The sequence below is a fragment of the Pinus tabuliformis genome, chromosome 8 (genome assembly GCF_031772625.1).
Source record: "Pinus tabuliformis cultivar Carrire ecotype Pingquan chromosome 8, CPIR1, whole genome shotgun sequence".
In the NCBI taxonomy this organism is placed as follows: domain Eukaryota; kingdom Viridiplantae; phylum Streptophyta; class Pinopsida; order Pinales; family Pinaceae; genus Pinus; species Pinus tabuliformis.
This window is the reverse complement of record NC_142294.1, coordinates 1,501,938,483-1,501,954,040: the sequence shown is the minus strand read 5'-3', so window position 1 is coordinate 1,501,954,040 and position 15,558 is coordinate 1,501,938,483. Positions and strand designations below refer to the sequence as shown.

Sequence of the window (15,558 nt, the reverse complement as noted above, 5' to 3'; positions counted from 1 at the left end):
TGCCTGATGGCCTTTGGAGTCCTATGTTCTTTTATTTGTGTCACAACAGGCTTGGTTGGGTCTTCCTTAGGCACTCTTATTTGGGTTTCTAATTCAGGTTGTGCCTCTACTTATCCTTCTTCCTCCTCTGCCTCCTTTTCTAGTTTTTATTTTGGATATTCGTCTTCTCCTTCATCCTCTTCTTCTTCTTCTTCATCCTCTTCCTCTACAGATCCTACCTTAGTTGTATCTCCTCCAGGTTCCAAATGGTCTTGTGCTTGGGTTTCTAGGAAGGAATCCCTATCTATGTCCACAAACTCAACCCATGTTATAGGGTTTTGAAGACCCTCCAGAGCATCCATAACTATTAATCTTATGCGACAATGATGTGTTATGTATTGATATTTTCCTCCTTTAACTTTTTGGCTCATCTCCTTGATTGACTAGAAGAGAAAGTGAGGAATGCTCAATTTTTCTTGGGTAGGAAAATTCATTTGAAACCTCAGTTGATGAAGCATCCTAAACTAGTATTCATAGACAATACTAAATCTTCCTTCACAAGATATGTACTTCAAGATATGGTATGCTACCTCATCCCAATGATAGGTTAAACTTTATCTTCTAACTCCATTTTTCTCCTCAATGGGTTGTTCTTATATAAGGAAAATATTCTTCTTTGCAGTGATAGCATATGTCCTTTCTTCTATGTTCCATATCACTCCTAGGGGAAGTGTGGTTACTTTATTGATGACTTCTTCATTCAAGTGGATAATCAGTTCCTTCACTATGATTATGGAATCATTTTCTCCTTTTGGTTGGAGGCTTAGAGAAAATTTTTGAGTGACCTCATAATCGAAACCCATGAATTTCTCAAATAACCCTAGCCACTAATGGTTGGAAAAGAGATCCCTAACATCAATATGTTGGTGAATTCTAGATGGATTTCTGAGCTCCCTATGGTTGAATCCACCCCCCATATTCTTCAATATAAATTTTCCAAAGTTGGGCAAGAAATTCCCTCTCTCTGATACACGTTTTAAAGATTTATGTGCAACTAGGTTTATTAAGGCAAAGGTAAATAGAATAGTTTGTTTACATTGTTTGGAATAGGGAATATTTCATAATACAACTCAAAAAAATTTCATTTCCCTTTCTTATTATGCTCAATTCAAAAAAAACATCCATAATTCATTTTCCTTTCATGCCCAAATTTACATCAGAAACTGTTATAAGATGTACTTATGAAAATTGAAAGGTTTTGTAGGCCTTTTAATAAAAATGTGGAAATGAAAATTCGTACTTATCCCTCTCATGCTCCCCCTTGAATTCTAGGGTTTGAGTGATGAAATTGCTCAAAATTGAGCTCCCTATAGCTCTCTGGACTTTCTTGCAACACCCAAAACTATCCCATAGCACTCTATGTCAATCCTATAGCACTCCATGTCCATCCTGTAGCAGTAGCATGCAGTTCTTGTATCTCCTTCTATAGTGATCTATGAAAATGATGGCATAGGTTTCTTATCTTCCAACGATAATGGTGGGCCTCCCTTGTCTTTAAAATACAATTTTTATGCCAAATGAGGTTCAAGGGCCCAACTTAGGCTATTGGTGGTCGAGTGGTTGGGCTCAACGTGTTGTGTGAGCTGGCCGCCACCTACCACCTTCATATACCAACCATAAGCACGTTGGCCCACTCGTTGGAGTCATCACCCTTTTTCATTTTTTCCACCACACATGTGATGGGTGAAGTAGAAAAACTTCAATTAACTACCAAAGGTGGTCGAGACTACCAAGGCGAACTTATCCCATAAAACATTTTCTCTCATGCATCGATAGCACTTTTAAACTAGGATGTGATCTTAAGGAAGGGGTAGGAATTTGCATACATGAGCCTACATAATGATGCTCATGCTCAAAGCGTTGTAACTGGTTTTTTGACCAATTAACTCTTGCATGAGGTTGTTGGAGCATCGATGAAGATGTTTGAGTTCCCTCTAAGGTGCAATCTGTTAACTTCATTGATCCTCTCATTGGCTTGAATTTATTTAATGTTCATTATTGATTGAAGTTCCATGATTCAAGTGATCAGAGAACAGGTGCCTCCACTTATTAGATATTGTTGTTTTTGATGATCCAAGATCATGTAACTGAATTTACAGGGGATCCTATAACTGCTCAAGACTAGTGATGGAGCCTCCTAAAGCTTCACAATACTCAAAAATATCGGTATGGTGCTTCAAATGTGGCCCTGTAGGGTTTATGTGATATACTATATGACTATGTGTCTTCTTGTAGCAGTCACATAGACCCCTTAGGATCAATTTTTTTTATGAGTTTTTATACACTTGACCTGCGAAGAATACCAAAATGCCAGAAATACAAACCAATATTTCTAGAAACATAGAAATAACACATGAATTGAGACAAGTTGCATAAATATTTTATTATTCAGAAGAAAAATACAATATTCACTTGCCTCTTTTAGGGGCAACTTCCAACAGAGGATATAAAACTCTATGATTCTTCCCTTGACATCTAAGACTATTTTATAGATTTATGACATCCAAAACCCTAACTACTAGTGGTCCCTTGCATAATGTGGGTTAAACACTTCATTTATTAACTAAGTCTCATTTATAACTAATTGTGGTCCCTTTTCTATAATGTGGTTCAACCACTTACAATCATTATTAATGTGAATAACCTCTTATAGGATTTATTGACTCAACTAGCTAACTATGACTCTAACGAGGCACCTTTTGCTTATTACATAAATAAAGGGATTAGGTTTTGACCCTAACATGCCCTCCCCCATCAAAAGAAACCTTGTCCTCAAGGTTGAAGTTGTGGAAACTGCTGAAGAGTAGTGGTTGGATCCCATGTCGCATCTTCTGGAGAGGTGTCTTTCCACTTGATGAGGACTTCCTTGATCATTCAACCACATAGATGTATTTCTAGAGTATCAAGGACCTATTTGGGTCGAAGCCAAGGTGAGCCTTCCTCATCCAATTCTGGCATACTTTTTTGAACCCTATAATTGTTCCCCACAACTTTCTTGAGGCGGGATACATGGAAGACTGGGTGGATTTTTGAAGTAGTCGGCAGATCCATTTTGTACGCACTGCTCCTATACATTGAAGTACCTGATAAGGCCCTTAGAATTTTAGGGCTAGTTTCTTGTAGCCCTTTTCTTTGAGAGAGGTCTATTTATAAGGTTGGAGTCACAGAAACACCTAGTCACCTACTTGAAATGACCTCTCTAAACTATGTTGGTTGTCATGTTGCTTCATTTGATTCTGAGCTTGATGTAGATTATCTTTGAGATAAGAAATCATGGTGGCACTATTTATACACACTACAAGAAAAAAGGTCATTGGTGAGGGTCATGCCTGTGATGGACCTTTAAGGTCCATCACCAATGTCGCATATGGTGACGGTCTTTAAAAAGACGTTGTTGTAAGTGTACATAGTGGTGGTCCTTTAAGGTTTATCACCAAAGCCATTTTCAATGACACTTTTGGTGAGGGTCGTTAAAGGCTCGTCACTAATTCTCTCTTTGGTGACACTTTTGGTGAGGGTCATTAAAGGCCCATCACTAATTCTCTCTTTGGTGACACTTTTAGTGACGATCTTTTATTGATCGTCACCAATGATATTTTTGGTTACTTTTGGTGACAGTTAATAAATGTTTGTCATCATTGATCATTCCAATGAGTTTTTGATGACGCTTCATGTCTGTGACAAACCTTTAAAGTCCGTCACCAATGTTGCATATGGTGATGGTCTTTAAAAAAATGTTGTTGTAAGTGTATAGTGATGGTCCTTTAAGGTTTGTCACCAAAGCCATTTTCAATGACACTTTTGGAGAGGGCCGTTAAAGGCGTGTCACTAATTCTCTCTTTGGTGACACTTTTGGTGAGGGTTGTTAAAGGCCCATCACTAATGCTCTTTTTGGTGACACTTCTAGTGACGATATTTATTGACCCTCACCAATGCTCTTTTTGGTTACTTTTGGTGACGGTCAAAAAAAGTTTGTCATCATTGATCATTCCAATGAGCTTTTGATGACGCTATGTACCTGTTACTATATTTTTTCTCAAAAGATAACGATTTAAGACCATTTTTGTGAAGTCTTTTTCATTATGTGTACAAGGTCACATTGGTTATAATAGTCAGTCAGTTTGTTAAGAAGTTATTAGTGTGTATCATTTCTCTCAAGTCATAAAAATATAGTTTTCCTATGAGTCAACACATGATTCATCTCTATTAGGTTTATTATCTAGCAAATTTACTTTAAATAAAGTTCCACTAGTGTGTGTAGGAATTATATTATTTAACACATAATCAAGCTCTGTCAATTCTATTAATGAGAGAGAACTAGCACTCTTAAACACTCATGGCACACCTTAACATGCTTTGGAACAATACACTAACATTCCTTGGCACCTCGCATGTCTTGGAACATCTTTGTACCTGGAACGTCTTTGTACCTAGAACATATTTCCATGAGTAGGATGCCGAAGAACATGTTGGCATGCCCTAGCATAGCATAGCACTCCCCTATCATGTGTTGGCATGCCCTGTAGTCCCTAGCATGCCCTGGAACACCTTGGCATAATATTGCATTGACAAACATTAGCACTTGGCACACATTGGCACTTGGCATGTATTAGGCCATGTTATTAGTGTGCCTACCATGCCCCTTTTGAAAAAGATAAAGTTTCGACTTATTAACCCTCTTATGTGTTCATTTCCTTACATTTTAGCTTGGTTATTCCCTTTGTTTCCTTGAAACTCCTTGACGGATATTGGCATACTCTGGCACCATGCACATCCTAGCATGTCTTAGCACCTGGCATGCCTTGGCACTATTTGTCACATGTTAGCACACCCCGGAACTACCTAGCACACTCTAGCACTTCTTGACATTCCCTGATATTCCCTGGAATGCCTTACCCGTGCTTATCATACCTTGTCACTCCCTCCTTGGCATGACAGCTAGCACTCATTGACATTCCCCGACACACTCTCATATTCATTCACTTCCATGCATTTTGACCTAGTGCTCCCTTATGTTGTCCTAGTACTCCCTAACACTCCTCAGCATGCATTGGCACTCTCTAGCACACATTAGCACTCTTTGATATTCTCTGCCACTTCATAGCATGTATCACACTCCCTGATGCACATTGGCACTTGGCATGTGTTGGCACTTGGCAAGTCTTAGCATGTTTGGCATGCATTGAGATGAATTGGTATGCTTTGGCATGGTTTAATATTAAATTTATTTGGGATCAATTATTGGAAACTAGATGAGAAGAAACGGAGGAATATTTGCACTTAGAATGCATTGACACTTGGCACTTCGAACCTATTGGAACCTAGTGTTGGTGTACCTAGAATGCCCCTCATGGAAAAGGTAAATTGATGACTTATTAACCCTATTATGTGCTCATTTACATGTAGTTTAACTTGTTCGTCCCTTTTGTTGCCTTCACAGTCACTAGCATGCATTATTACACCCTTGTACATCTTGGCATGCCTTAACACTTGACACATCTTATCTTGTTTGACATGTCTTCATACTATTTGGCACATGTTAGTATGCCCTAGAATTTCCTAAGTAATGACCTAACAACTAGCATTACATTTTTCCATGATTTGGGAACCTTACATTCACTAGAACACCTTGGCACTCCCTAGTTGTCATGCCCTTTGCTATCCTCCACAATGTCCCAGGTTGATCGATGGAGGTAACCACAGACCAAGATTTTAATTTAGTAGCTAGGCCTATCAAACCAGAGAGGGCTCTCTCTATGAAATCAAAGCCAAGAGATGTTTGGAATGTAAGAGATTTTAGTCTAGATAGCTAGGCTCAGGTGGGTTTTGGAAAATTTAGGGTTTTGTTGTTGGATACGGGAGAAAAACCAAGTAGCTAAGTTATAAGATCAAAGGGTTACAACAACAAAGATATAAAGGAGAAAGGAAACATTACTTGTATGATGGATCTTAGTGTTTTTCGGTGTAGTGTAGTGTTTAGAAGAAGCAAAAGGTCTTAATGAGAATGAAACATGAATTCATTAAGCAAGAAAGAAAGTAACACATAATGATTTTTCCATCAAAACAGAGCTTTATGCAAAGAATTTTGTTTATAAACTATAAGGAAAACCATTGAAGAATTGATGAATAGAAAGAGAAGATGAATATCTTTCATATAAAGCTAGAACATAGAAAAAATAACGTCACAAACTTATTGCATATGAATTCCTAGATAATAGTTGCAAATTGTGTCCTTTGATTTCCAGAAAATGTCCAAGTATGAGCTACAATAGTTCTCTCCTATGAAATCCAACCCATTCTATCACTGAGAAACTGATACATAAAGACCAAAACAACATCTGCCCACTCTCAGAGGTCGAATCCATGACTCTAGGAACTATTCCATGAGGTGTTCTAACCAAACCCTAATGTCTAGGGAAGTTAAAACACTAGTAGAAAATGAGAAATTAGTGACTAGGTGACTAAAAAATTTAGTCACCACAACTTTTTAAAGTGAAATACTACCAAAAATGAGCAATTTTAAGTGACCCAACTAAAAACAACTAACATAAATGACTAATTTAGTTGCGGGTTAAAATATATGACTAGCTAATAAGTAATAAACTAAAAATGACTAATGTGAATGACTAATGTAAACTAAACTATGACTAACTTCTAATAAGGTATTTTTGAGCTACTTACAACTACTTGAAGTTTATTAATAACATTATTCCCCAAAAATAATGGACTACCTAGGAATATTTGAGTTTATTAATAACATTATTCATAGAATTAAGTATATTTTCCACCTCCTTAAGGGTTAGTTGATATTCCCCTTATGTGTAAACCTCATGTTCTCTTTCCCTCTTTATATGAACATACTTGATTAGGGAGGTCTTTTATACTCCCCTTATGTGTAAATCTCATGTTCTCTTTCCCTCTTTATATGAACATACTTGCTTAGAGAAGTTTTTTATACTCTCATATGATACAAACATTTTTCAAAATAAAATTTTTTATATTTTTATTGACACTCTCAACCAAAATTATCACTCTCTAGACCTTGAACAATATTAAATATATAACCTCTATATGAAAAAACCTCCTACTCAATAGTGACAACATAAAAATTTAACAAATTGTGAAAATCTAAACTTTGGCTACTCTAAAATCTAAAATCCCCCATTAAAATTTAATTTCCCGCTACTCTTGAGGTAAGGTGTTCCTTGAGTGCGTTTGTTGGAGTAGAGCAGAGGCGTTGTTTGTTAATTCAATTGCAACCATAGAAGATGTGGGTGTGGATGTTGACACAGTGCAGTCGAAGAAGAGGACGTTCAAGAAGATATCCTACAAGGGTGTTGATTTGGATGCCCTTGAGGTAAGGTGTTCGTTGAGTGTGTTTGTTGGAGTAGAGCAGGGGTGTTGTCTGTTGATTCAATTACAGCCATGGCGGACGCGGATGTGGATGTTGGCACAATGCAGACGAAGAAGAGAACGTTCAAGAAGTTCTCCTATAGGGGTGTTGATCTGGATGCCCTTTTGGACATGACCTCTGAAGAGATCATCAAGCTCTTCCATGCTCATGCTTGAAGAAGGTTTCAACGAGGTTTGAAGAGGCAGCCAATGGCCTTGATCAAGAAGCTCCATAAGGCAGAACAGGAAGCTCCTGCAAGTGAGAAACCACAACCAGTTAGAACCCACTTCCGTAACATGATAATTGTTCCTGAGATGATTGGTAGCATTATTGGTGTTTACAATGGGAAGACATTCAATCAGGTCAAAATCAAGCCTGAGATGATTGGCCATTATCTGGAAGGGTTTTCTATTTCGTATAAGCCAGTTAAGCATGGAAGACCTGATATTGGTGCTACACACTCCTCTAGTTTTATTCCTCTGAAGTAGACCAGCTTAGATCATTTGATATGATGGATAATAAGTGGGTTATTATTAACTATTTCTGACTTACCAGTATAGGCACAAATAATTGGTTGCATATTCACATTAGTAAATCCTTTCACAATGCTTAAATGAATTTTTGAAGAGTAATTTTGGGTGTATTTTTACGTTTAATTAGCTAATGCACTATATATATATTGTACAAGTTGAACTATTTGGTTATTTTGATGAAACTTCCATCAACAAAAAAAAATTTTGGTTCAAAGATTATTTTTAGTCAGCTTGTAAACGTTAAAATATCATTTCATTTAATTATTCCTTCCCTACTACTCTTCTTCCTTATCAGGTTGGGAGAGGGCTCAAAGCCAATAACACTTATTGTAAATAAACTCTATTTCATACTAGGCTTCCGGGCAGACTTAGTATTGCAGTCCCTTCCTAGTTTGTAGTGCCAAATGCCTCAGTTGCATCCTCTACAATAGTTATACAATTATGGAGATGTAGAATGTTGCCCAAGTCAAGAGTGTATCATGAGAAAAAAAGAAATAACCTCCCAACCAGATCCTTTGCCTGTAAGTAGCAATACTACCCTCCTCTTTTTCAATTTATTGCAGCTGGGATGATTTGACATAGAGTAGGTGCCAATGTTTTTGAGAGAACGTCTCTCTACTTCTGCTCCAGCCTCAATAAGCTAGTTCACTCATCCTGGGTATGAAAATCAACATGAGGAATAGCGCCTAGTTAATTTGGACCACTCAGAAATAGATCTTGAGCCTTTCTCTGCTACATACCACTTAGGAATGAGCCCATAAATCATTAACAACCCAATACTTGCCAAAATTGATTTTCTTCTTCACCCCTATATCCCTGAGATGAGTAACTTGATGCTCTTTACAAGAGAAGATTAGCTGGTAAGGGAGATGCGTCCTCTAACTGTTATGAAACCAGCTCACAAAAAGATAGAAAAGATAATTGAACGCCTTAGAATTCAGCCTCTTCGAGGGGGAAACCTCCTTTACATTACACAAATGAACAATTCTTGGATGATACAAATGAAAAGACCTCCTTTCTATATATAGGAGTCTAAGGGGTCATAATATAATCAGAGCCGACGTAACAATGATAATGTAAGGGCACAATAATAACAATAATGGGCTTCTATGGGGCACAATAGTAACAATATGGGGACTACATGGGTACAAAAATATAATAAGGGGGTTGTACTAATAACAATAAGGGGTTACACTAGTAGTGTAGGGGCCTAACATGCCCCTCTCCTTCAAAAAGTGTTGTCCTCAACGCTTGAGTAGTTCTTGATGCTTCTGTATAAAATTCTTGTCCTCCCATGTGGAATCTTCAACGGGTAAGTTCTTCCACTTGATGAGATACTCTGAAATTGATCGATTTCGTAGTTGTCGAGTTCTTGTTTCTGTGACTGCTCCAGGTTCCAATATGATTTTTTCCTTCCTCTTCAAGTTCTGGAAATATTGTTTGAATTGGGATCTTCTGCATGTTTTGAATGAGTGGCCATACTTCTTCGTCCTTCTTCCATTCATCCCTTGCTTCATTTATCCAATCTAGTTGGATAATAGAAATAACACAAAACAATGCTTCCACATCCTCATCCTTTCTTGAGAGTGCACCTGCAACAAAATTTTGCTTCCCTTTTCTATAAATGATGTTAAAGTCATAACCCAACATATTTGTGACCCATTTTTTCTGTTCTTCTAAAGATAATAGTTATTCTAAAAAGTATTTAGGACTATCATGATCCATTTTTACCTTGAAGTGTCTTCCCATTTGGTAAGGTTGCCATTTCTTAAGTGTGTGTAGTATTGCCAACATTTCCTTCTCATAAATAGCTTGCTTGAGATGTAGCAGTAAAGATACCCAATAACCTACATCAAAACACTTTTCACTACAATGTTGATCTACCTATTGTTTCATTCGATTTTGCACCAAAGTGGTGTTATGCTATAAAAGTTGGAGAATTGGTTGTTGATGCTTGATGTGATCTTTCATTGCTTGAACCTTTTTCTTCTTGATATCTCCTTATATCTTGAGAGTTTGAGGAGTGGTAATTTCTTCCAATGCTTTACATGATATGGTCGGATTCATTTCTCGATGCTCGATGTGATCTTTCACTTCTTGAACATTTTTTTTCTTGATATGTCCTTCTATCTGGATAGTTTGAGGAGTGGTAATTCCAGCCAATGCATTACAAGATATGGTTGGATTCATTTCTTCTTTCTTGATGTGATCTTTCACTTCTTGAACCTTTTTCTTCTTGATATGTCCTTCTATCTTGAGAGTTTGAGGAGTGGTAATTCTTGCCAATGCTTTACAAGATATGGTCGGATTCATTTCTTCTTTCTTTGGGGTTGGGTCCTGGCATATATCCTCTTCTTTTAATGTTTCTTGATATTTTTCTTCCTCCTCTTCATACTCTATGTAAAATAATTTCTTCTCAGCACACTTATGACCTTTAGTGCATTTTCTATCACAATTGTAACAAAGCCCTTTTTCTCTTTTTTCTTCCAATTGTTGTGGTGTAACCCTTGTAGGTTGTGGAAGGCTAGGAGAAACATCACTTCCATCTTTATAGTTGTGAGGGGTAGAATTACCTGTTGCCATAATTTTTCTTTCCACCTTGTAACAAGGTCCTTTTACTCTTTCCAATTATTGTGGTGTTGCTCTAAAGAAAGTGTTGCTCTTTGTATCTTCATAATGTGCTATCATTTCCTCCATGAAAATTGACCACATAACAAATTGTTTACGAGAACAAAGCCCTTTATACCATAAAAATTGATCTGGTTCTAAACATGAAGATGCAATACATACCTTTTGTAATAGTTGCACCTCATGTAGATTGAAATATTGCTCCATCTGTAGTATCCAATTTACCAAATCCTTGCCATCAAACTTCCTCATATCGCCTTTTCTTGATTTTAGGAGCTCGATCTTGAAACGACTATAACTCTATAATTTCGACTCTTCCAGATCTGAAATTGTGACTATAGTAGCCCTCTGTGTTCTGTTACCAATGCCACTAGTCTGATCAAAATTGGATTCTACAAGAAAGAGTGATTCACAATCTTCCAAGATGACCTAATTATATACCTTTTAAGAAGGGAAAATTTGTATGAAGTGCCACATGTCCCTGTTTTGACCTTAGGATCTGAAAACTATACACAGGAAACTACAATCCGTCGTCTTTCTGTAACTTCTTACAAAATTTCAATCTGATGCTAAAAGCAAAAGTTATGACTATTCTCCCCAGGTCACCTATTTAGAATGTAATTTAGGAGTCTGCAAAAAGATTGACTTCCTTAGATCATATCTCTGCAAATTTTGCACGAAAAGCTATGAAATTTGAACCCGAGGTTTAGCATGATTTCTTCTCAAATGGGTTGTTTTTGTAGCATCTGAAATGTCGCAGAAAAAAAGTTATAGTGCAAATGCCATGATGACCTGTTTGGAGCAGCGAAACCCTAGAATCCAAAGCTCTGATACCAAATGTTATGAAACCAGCTCACAAAAAGATAGAAAAGATAGTTGAACACCTTAGAATTCAGCCTCTTTGAGGGGGCAACCTCCTTTACATTACACAAATGAACAATTCTTGGATGATACAAATTAAAAGACCTCCTTTCTATATATTGGAGTCTAAGGGGTCATAATATAATCAGAGCCGACTTAACAATGATAATGTAAGGGCACAATAATAACAATAATGGGCTTCTATGGGGCACAATAGTAACAATATGGGGACTAGATGGGTACAACAATATAATAAGGGGGTCGTAATAATAAAAATAAGGGGTTACACTAATAGTATAGGGGCCTAACACTAACTATATGCAACAATATTTTCTCCCATGTACGCCCTCCACCCAATATCACTTAGGATATTTTGTCTCTTTCCCACTCAAATTATTGTTGGCCCCAGGGATTCTATATGAAAGTAGAATTGTTACATGTCCATATGCAATATCAAATATTGACGTATTGATTTCAGGTCTCTTGTTCGATGCTCTTCCTCTACGCATAATCTCTTACCCACTACTCTTCTTCCTTACTAGGTTGGGAGAGGATTCGATGCTCTTCCTCTGTGCATAATCTCTTACCCGCTACTCTTCTTCCTTACCAGGTTGGGAGAGGGTTCGATTCTCTCCCTCTATGCATAATCTCTTAGATTCTATTGTAGAATTTAGGAGGAACCTGTCAATATTGACTTAGGTTCTAGATTGGGTTGTAGAATCCATTTTTTCATGATGTACAAGGGTTCGAGATCTCAGAAGGAAAAGAATCTAAGAAGGGTGGTGTTAATAAGAGGGAGAGTGAGATTTTTCAGAACAAATCATATTGATCTGGTGAATCTAGACAGACATCTCAGCAAGATATGCAAGGTATGGACGAAATCACAAACCCAGAAGCCAAAGGAGGAGTAGGAAATTGACAAAAAAAACTAGATATCACAAGTATTATCTCCCAGGACACATAGAGTGCCCTATCATCAAGATAGTAGATATTCACATCCATGTTCCCAATGCAAAATTGTCATCCTCGTCAACATTGGTTTCTTATTGCTTTATCTAGAATTCTTGGTGAATAAATTACCATGTTCATGAAAGATATCATCAGAGGAAAAATCACTCCCTCAAAACACCAATCTCTAGGGCCAGAGCCAGAGCTAGAGCCTCAAAGTTAGTCTCAAATTCAGAGAAACTTTAGTTGTCATAGGAATTGTAAGTTTATTGCATGTTGGTCTCTGCATTTGGAGATTTGGAAGACTAGGCCTTAGAACTAAATGGGTTATCCATGAGGTAATATACACACTAGTCCAAGCACTTTCATGGATTGTATTTGGGGCAGTAAATTGGACATGAGAAGAAATTCAAAGCTACAACACATCCAAAGTATCTATATCTCTGGTGGCTTATGAATTTCATTCTGAATAGAATATTCTTGATCTCTGCAATCATCAGGTTAATGTCCACAACTCCTAATCCATATAGTATTCTCCCTCTTGATGACCTTTTTGCATTGATAATTTTCCCTACCCATGGATTTCTGCTAGCATTAGCCCTCAAAGGGACTACAGGAATCACCATTGTTGAAGAAACAAAAAAAAATTACACAAACCTCTTCTAGATGGTAGCACTCTGAATCTTGTCACTAAGAAAGAATTAATAACCCCTTATGCTACAACAAGAATTCTATCAAGGGCTACATGGTGATGGTTGAATCTTGTATTGAACAAAGGTTACAAAAATGCTTTGCAATTGACAAATGTTCCTGCACTGACACCTGGTGATAGATCTGAAAATATGTTTGAACTTTTAAAATCAAACTGGTCTAATGACATATTGGAACACCAACACCCTGTACACCTTACATTGCTTCAATGTTTTTGGCCAAATCTTGCACTTATTCCATGTTAGGCCCCCATACTACTAGTGTAACCCCTTATTGTTATTAGTACAACCCCCTTATTATATTGTTGTGCCCATGTAGTCCCCATATTGTTATTATTGTGCCCCATAGAATCCCACTATTGTTATTATTGTGCCCTTACATTATTATTGTTATGTCGGCTTTGATTATATCAAGACCCCTTAGACTCCTATATATAGAAAGGAGGTATTTTCATTTGTATCATCCAAGAATTGTTCATTTGTGTAATGTAAAGGAGGTTGCCCCCTCGAAGAGGCTGAATTCTAAGGCGTTCAACTATCTTTTCTATCTTTTGTGAGTTGGTTTCATAACATTTGGTATTAGAGCTTTGGATTCTAGGGTTTCACTGCTCCAAATAGGTCATCGTGGCATTTTCCTTATAAATTGTTTTCTGCGACATTTCAGAAGCGAAAAAAAAACCCATTTGAGATGAAATCACGCCGAACCTCGATTCCAAATTTCAAATCTTTTCGCACTATATTTGCAGAGATATGATCTGAGGAAGTTGGTTTTTTTGCAAACTCCTGAATTACATTCCAAACATGTGACCTGGGGAAAATCATCATAACTTTTGTTTTGAGCATCGGATTGAAATTTCGTTGGAAGTTGCAGAAAGAGGATGGATTTTAATTTCCTGTGCATATTTTTTTAGATCCAAAGGTCAAAACAGTGACATGTGGCACTTCATAAAAGTTTTCTCTTCTGAAAAGGTCTATAATCAGGTCATCTTGGGAGATTGTGCATAACTCTTTCTTGGAGAATCTAAATTCGATCAGACTGGTGGCATTGGAAAGAGGACACAGAGGGCTACTGCAGGTCGTAATTTCAGAACTTAAAGATCCTAAAGTACAGAGTTACAGTTGTTGCAAGATCGAGATCCTAAAATCAAGAAAAGGCGATATGAGGAAGTTTGATGGCAAGGATCCGGTAAATTGGATACTTCAGATGGAGCGATATTTTGATCTACATGGTGTACCACTGTTACAAAAGGTATGTATTGCATCTTCATATTTAGAACCGGATCAATTTTTATGGTATAAAGGGCTTTGTTCTCATAAACCACTTGTTACGTGGTCAATTTTCACAGAGGAAATGATAGCACATTATGAGGATACAAAGAGAAACTCCTTCTTTAACCAATTGATAAATTTAAAACAAAAGGGTTCAATGGAAGAGCACATTGAGGACTTTCAAAAATTGAATAGAAGGGTAAATTATATTCCAGAGAAGCAAATGATTGATGTCTTCATAGGGACTTTAAAGTATAACGTTCAACATGAGGTTCGTTTTTGGGAACCTGATTCATTGGAGGCATTCGAGTTGGCAAGAAAAATTGAAAGCAAAATTATGGAAACAAGGAATCCCACCACTGATGACTATAATTATGGAAGTGTTTCTTATCCTAGCCTTCCACAACCTACAAGTCTTACACCACAACAATTGGAAGAAAAAAGAGCAAAAGGGCTTTGTTACAGTTGTGATAGCAAATACACTAAAGGTCATAAGTGTGCTGAGAAAAAATTATTCTACATAGATTGTGAAGAGGAAGAAGAAAAGGAGCAAGAAAGGTCAAAAGAAGAGGATATACTCCAGGAACAAAGCCTAGATAAAGAAGAAATGAATCCGACCATATCTTGTAATGCATTGGTTGGAATTACCACTCCTCAAACCATCAAGATAGAAGGACAAATCAAGAAGAAAAAGGTAATAGTGTTGATTGTTTCAGGAAGTATCCACAATTTTGTTCATTGTAAGATAGCAAAAGAATTGAATTGCTTCCTATATCCAGCACCAAAGTGTTAGGTGATATTTGCAAATGGAGGAATGATAAATTTCTCTGGAAAGTGCCATAATATCAAGCTATTCATGGGAGAATATGTATTGACTAGCCCAATGCTTTCCATTCCAATGGGAGGTGCTGATGTTGTACTAGGAGTCCAATGGCTACAATCCTTGGGTACAATAGCTTTTAATTTTGAAGAATTTTTCATGAAATTTTCTGTGGAAGGAAAGGAAGTTGAATTAAGGGGTATTGCAGGGAAACCGGGAAAGATAATCAGCTCTAATGGTATGACAAAGCTTATAAAAAAGGAACAAAGAGGTGTAATTGCACAATTATATTTGCTAAATGTTTCCACATCAAAATCATCTATTTCTACAGATCTCAAAAAAGTCTTGGACAACCAT

The 15,558-nt window shown here is 37.1% G+C and overlaps 1 pseudogene; it reads left to right on the top strand.

Annotated features, from left to right (window-relative positions):
- The first annotated feature begins 7,464 nt into the window (after positions 1–7,464).
- LOC149241541 (small ribosomal subunit protein uS19 pseudogene) lies at positions 7,465–7,920 on the top strand (annotated as a pseudogene).
- The last annotated feature ends 7,638 nt before the right edge of the window (positions 7,921–15,558 follow it).